General features: G+C 23.2%; 1 long non-coding RNA gene across 1 annotated transcript; it reads left to right on the top strand.

The window, feature by feature from the left end:
• Positions 1-1,187: 1,187 nt before the first annotated feature.
• Positions 1,188-3,749, top strand: LOC133667533 (uncharacterized). The gene is made up of 2 exons (XR_009833223.1): positions 1,188-2,299; positions 2,429-3,749. It is a non-coding gene; the product is annotated as an uncharacterized LOC133667533 (long non-coding RNA).
• The last annotated feature ends 3,012 nt before the right edge of the window (positions 3,750-6,761 follow it).

Genomic DNA, 6,761 nt, shown 5'->3' with positions numbered 1-6,761 from the left:
TTAGATTTGGGCACTATTGAACCGACTATAGAATATGTATAGGAGGTAAAAAGAATTTTCTTGGCTCATTCAAGCAGGAAATATTCCACATTACATTCAATTTTATCTGGTTACATTTCTACAAGCGGTTCATACGCTACGGACGAATAAAAAAGTGGAAATGTTAGAATATCTTGAATAGTGAAATGACTGTATCTCCGAAGATAACAAAGATACATATTGTTTCCTCTGCTCATTACAAAAACAGGAAACATTGCTCTTTATGTTCGATTATAGCTGGTTACTCTACGACAAGTATTATACGCTATGATATATTTTTATGCTTTTTACGTTCATTTGTGCATTTGCCAAATAAGATATAAGATTGTCAGAAGAATTTAGTTCTGAATATTAATTCAAATCAAAATGATTTAAGCGTGTCAAAAGAACATTAAAGTATCACATTACAGGATGAATAAGATAAAATAATAAGCAATTGGTAAGAAGATTCGAATTAATTTTTCATAAAATATTCATTTTACTTAAAATTTTAGATCTCGACAATCTAACTATGGATGATGAAGATACATATGTTTCGAGATGATACATTAACAATTGAAAGTTTAGAAATAGATTATATTTGGATTCAACGACTTAATTTAGAATCTACAATTTTACTACATAATATCGTTGAAAATTTTGAAGATGAAATCAATCGTTCCTTATTAGAAGATAATATAATATTTATATGATATATTTTTATATGATATATTATTATATGTATTATATGTATTATATGTATTATATATATTATTATATATATATTATTATATGATATATATATATATATTCTTTTACAAAGTTGAAAATTAAAGAAAAATAAAGATTAAAAAATAAAATTAAAGAAAATTTTACTATATACTTTACTTTATACTATAAATAATTTATATTTTTATGAAAAATGGTCATATATATCGTCTGGTAATATAGTATTATTTGTTGATAAATAAATTCAAAATATCATATATTTGATAATCTATTAATTAATTAAAATTAAATATATATCAAAATTATGTTAAAATAATATTGTTAACAGGTGTTATACATTATTAATTTATAACAATATGATCGATATGTTGTAAATATATACATACATATATATACATACATATATATATATATATATAATACTTTCGAATGATGTTATAGAAGAGCTAAAATACGTTTAGGTTATTTAAACTAAATGTCGCTTTTTGCCGTCATGTTTAATTATTCTGTAATAGATATTCTGTGAATTTGTATTTTGTAATTTATACGCATATATATGAATATACACACGTGTATTAATAATATTTATTTAAAAATACGATATAAAATATAAATTATAAATATATAAACAAATTTAATGCATAATTTTAAAAGATTGTTACGAATAATGCGAAATAACACGTAACCTTAACGATTATAACCTATACGAAAGTTGAAAATTTGACAGTAAAAAGAAATAAAAAGAAAATGAATGGTTTGAAATAATAAATAATAAATTTAATAAGTGCTTTAAGTTGAAGTGTTTTAGTTTTCTTTAGTTTTCTTTATTTGTTTAAGTTGAAAGTGTAAATAATTTAACTGTTTTTCTGTGGTACACTTTTACCAATTATAAAATTAACAATTGTTTATATGATAGAATTTTAGAATATAAGTAAATATAAATCTCACATATATATTTCTCTCGAATTTTAATATTCATAATTCCGTTATTTTGAAGATTATATTTTTTAAAATTATACGATATAATTAGAAGAACTATAATAATGCAGAAATATTTAAATTCATAATAATTTTTGTGTTTAAATATATTGATAAACATTCGTAATAATAATAATAATAATAATCCATTTTAAATATCTTGTTCTATAATAAGATTTAATTGTCTATATTATTAATGTCTATATTAATGTTACTTAACTATATTACATGGAAATCGACAATATGGAATTTATAATGGTCTAATCTCGTGATTTGTGTAGTAAAAACAAATTCTATGACGCAGTGTCTAAAGAATCATGTGGAAAAATAAAATTCATCAATTCCGAAGCACATGTAACCTTATTACAGGCACGATTGTTTGATTTTTTTCTGTAGAAGATAAAATCGAGATAAAGATCCAAAAGTCCGATATGGTGTGGATTTGTTCAATTGCTATTAATAAATGCAACAATTTGTAATGACACGACAACACTGGTTTAATTAGAATCCATTGCATTGTGTTTTCTTCTGAAAGTGGTGAAGCAAGTTTTGACTCCAATGTTTTTAAATATCGGTAAGTAAAATCATAAAATTAAAAATTAAACTCTATATATATATTATATATATATTGGAATAAGTCAAATATTAACATCTGACTTTTATGTAATAAATATATAAATATTTTTTTGTTTTTTTTTATAAGGAAAAAATTCATCCAATATGCCTGTCACTGCACACTGTCAACGTATACAGACATCCTTAAGATGTCATGCAGAAGCAGGATTCCTTATCATTGCTGATCTCTTCAGGAAAGAGAAATCTATATGATTCTGTAACACTTGGTCTTTATCTGGGATCCTCAGAATGTTGTTTAGAATATTCGATATATTGAAATAGTTGGATGAACCTGTACACAAGTGTCCTGCAAAATTCCTTGATACTAGCACAAGAAAGATAAGATATCTTTTGTGAAATCAAGATCACAGAAAATAAAAAATTGCGGTCACTTTCAAATAATGCATAAAATAGATTTTTAGATGGAGAAAGTGAAACTAGAGTGAAAAGAAAAAAAGTCCCTTTTTGTATTAGTGGTGTATCTTACAGAAAGTTATTGATTACAAATGCTGGTTTATAGCAATTTATCATTATTTAATATATTAATGAAATTTGTGTTTCATTTTCTGTTTCAATCCACGAGAAACTAATTTAACAACTGATCTAAGTATCCTTTAAATCCATAGTAATAATGTGATGAAAAGTATTGATGATACAGTCCAGAAACAAATTCAGTTATCAAGAATAGAGTAATTGTGTATTATTTGCGTTTGATATGATTGAAATTATGATTATCCTGTTTTCCTTACTGTTTCATGATGTAATATTGATGTAATGCATCTTGGAAGTATGTTTTTATATTAATTACTAGTGTGTTCATACAGTTTATAGTATCATTTTAATATTTATTATTCATTTTTCTTTTAACATTTCCTGTTTAAACCTTATGGAATTAAACATTATCTTTTAAGTAATGAGAAAAATTGTGATAGAATGAACTTTGACATGATTTATAGATATTTTTTATAGATTTTATTTATAGCATTGTTTATCGTCATTTCTTATGTTTGGTATAATCATATGATTGAAATTCGATTATTTTAAATTTTAATTTTGCAGAATTAGACATCATTTCTTAAGATATATTATATTTTAATGTAAATATTAAGAATATAATAACAGTGAGATATCATTAGTTTTTTGGTTTTAATTTTTAACATTATTGGTAAATACTGGAATTAAAAATAAATATTGTAACATATCAAAAGTTGAGAATAATAGCTACCGTTCTATGAGGAATTGTTCTTTTTATGCTATCATCTGATATGTACGAGATACTTTTATCCTTGTCAATCAAACGAAATTGAATATAAAAATTTTCTAATGTAACATTATTATATTAAGATTGATAAAATAATATACAACTTTAGATTTTTAAAAATAAAAATAAATTAATGATTATACCCTAATATGTGAGATATAAATCATGGTATTAATGAGATTGAAATTGTCGTCGCGATCGTGGATATCTTTTCACTAATTTTAAATGAACTAATGGATCCTATGCTTATGCTCAACCACGATTCTCAAGGTATTCAATGAAGATTACTGCTTGATGCGGTGACGTTTCACATTCCAAAAACATTATACAACACAAGTAGAGCTGACATTAAATATTTTAATATTATGATATGAAATACGAATATTACGAATGTCTAAAATTGCTTGAATTTTTTTTTCTCTTTTTCAAGTATTAGAATCGTAACATTAATTTGCATTATTTATGCAAATTTGTTGAAAATTATTTGATCTTCATGTATATATAATTCTAAAAATCTATATATTTTGTAGAAAATTTTTAAATTTAATTTTCATTTATAAATTATATGATAAAATTGAAATAATAAATTGATGAAAAAAACATGATTCAAATCTAACTTATATTTTTAATTGAAATTATTTTTAAGAGAAATTTTATTACGAAAATAATACTTGTTTATTCTAAACTGGAATATTTTATTATAACATTAATATAATTATATTGCAATATAAACGTATTGAAAAATTTATTGGCTATTGCATTATTGTATTGATACTATTTACTAGATTTCTTTAGAATTATTTCTTAGTGCTTCTTAACATTTTTATTCCGCCAAACTAGATATTTAAAAAAAATTATATTTAAAAAATTTAATTATAAAGTCTTATTAACATTTCTGCATTTTAAGTTAGAATATTCCATAATCACAATTATATATATTTCACAAATTTGTTAAAAAATTTTTAAGCCATTGAAAATTATATACACAATATTCCCTAAAATTATCCTTCAGTGCTCTCTAGAATTCTTCACATAGAAATAACTTAATTAATCCATTTTCTCTCTCTCTCTTTCGCAACCAATAAGAACCGTGGAATTGATCGATCCTCCACATCTTGTTTAGGATACATATTCAAGACAGAAAGGTGTAATCACGTATTCGATACACCCTCGAAAGTCATCTTCGTCTACGGCATGACTTCCGGTCGAAGTTAGCGTGTCGTTTTATCTCAAGTCGTTTATGTGAATTATTTCAAGAGAAACGTCTTTTATCTTCTCGAACATTGATGGCATTTGCCTAATTTCACTTATTTAAGCAGGAGCTCAAGATTATATTCTCGATAAGAACCTTGAAATGAATTCACAAGAAAGAAGATTCATGATTTCGGCATAAAATGAAGAAAATGGCTATCTTGGCCGTGGACAACGGAAGTGTCCTCTTCTTCCAATATGAGGTTGAGGCGGATATTTAGATGGAATGCGATCAATCCTTTCGATCAAAGGTGTTTCTTGCAGATGTTCACAGAATGGAACATCATCATTTATGTTGCCGATTATGCGAAGGAAAGCACAAAAATCGAATTTCTCGGATTGTACACGGGATACAGTCAAATGCGATGCCACTCAAATTTTGAACATTATATGTGTGATGTTAAGATAGTATTCTGTTCCATTAATCCTAAAAGTACGCTCTTCTTTTTTTACAATAGTAAGTTAGTTTATGGTAAATTATTCCATTATGAATTAAGTATTACATACATTATCAATAATTTAAGTAATCGTAACAATATTAAATTTGATTCCAAACAGTTTATAATTTTATAAAATATTCAAATAAAAGTTATTTATACCTTTAATAAATATTAAATCATTCTATAATCTTTCCCACAATAGTTTTAACAACTATCACTTTTTCCATTAATTAGTCATGGGACATGTTTCTATTTATTAACACGTCCATTGATTTTCCCATGAATGATAATTAAATGATATAAATAGGCATTTAATATCATAACACAGGAAATTTTAATAGTAATAGTTGCATTCAATTAGCAATTATATGAAATTATGTAATTTAATTTCTACTTATTTTCAGTTAGTTTAGTTCAATGAAATTACGGAAACTGAATATTGAGAATATCTGAAAAGCGGAAAAAATTAAAATGTTGAATTATAAATATATAAAATTATATTTTAAGCAAAGATTCATATTTTATTGCAATTAAATTTTATGATAAAAAAATATTTTACAGATTTACAGATTTTTATTATTGGTAATTTACACGGATCAGCTTATAAATAGTAATACGAAGAAGCGAAAGAATTTTAAATATGTAAGAATATATCGACCAAACTTTCATCAATCATTACCAACCAGGAACTAAATTCAATATTGAATATTAGACGAAATTAATTGCCTTTCATATTTAAAAAAAAATTATAATGACCAAATATAAAATTTAATATACATTTTATAATAAGTATAAAAGCATAAATAATTGAACTATTTTTCTGTAGAATACTTTTACCAATTTATTATAAAATTATTATATAATTAACAATTGCTTATGTAATAGAATTTTAAAACATAAATAAATATAAATCTCACATAGTCTCTCTAAAATTAATTTTAGTTTTGTTATTTTGAAGATTATACTTTTTTTTATTTAGGATATATAATTAGAAGAATTATAATAATGCAAATATTTAAATTCATAAATAATTTTTTGTGCTCATATATGTTGATAAACATTAATATAATAATAATCCATTTTAAATATCTTGTTCTAATAAATAATAACTAAGATTTAATTGCCTATATTGCTAATTAAAAATAATACTATTTAACTATTAGGTAGAAATCGTCAATAGTTTCTCTTCAATCTTTTTTTTTTTTTTTTTGTTTTTTTGAAGATTATACTTTTAAAATTATAGGATATATATAGAAGAAAGAAAATAATGCAGAAATAATATTTAAATTCATAATTTTTTTGCTCAAATATATTATTGATAAACATTCGTAATAATAATCCATTTTTTATAATATCTTGTTAAATAAATAATAACTAAGATTTAATTGCCTATATTGCTAATTAAAAATAATACTATTTAACTATTAGGTAGAAATCGTCAATATAAATATTTGACAATGTGAAATTTA

This window comes from Apis cerana, unplaced genomic scaffold (genome assembly GCF_029169275.1).
Source record: "Apis cerana isolate GH-2021 unplaced genomic scaffold, AcerK_1.0 Chr0_AcerK, whole genome shotgun sequence".
Taxonomy (NCBI): Eukaryota; Metazoa; Arthropoda; class Insecta; order Hymenoptera; family Apidae; genus Apis; species Apis cerana.
The sequence above is the reverse complement of the archived record's forward strand: the minus strand, read 5'-3'. Positions and strand labels throughout refer to the sequence as shown.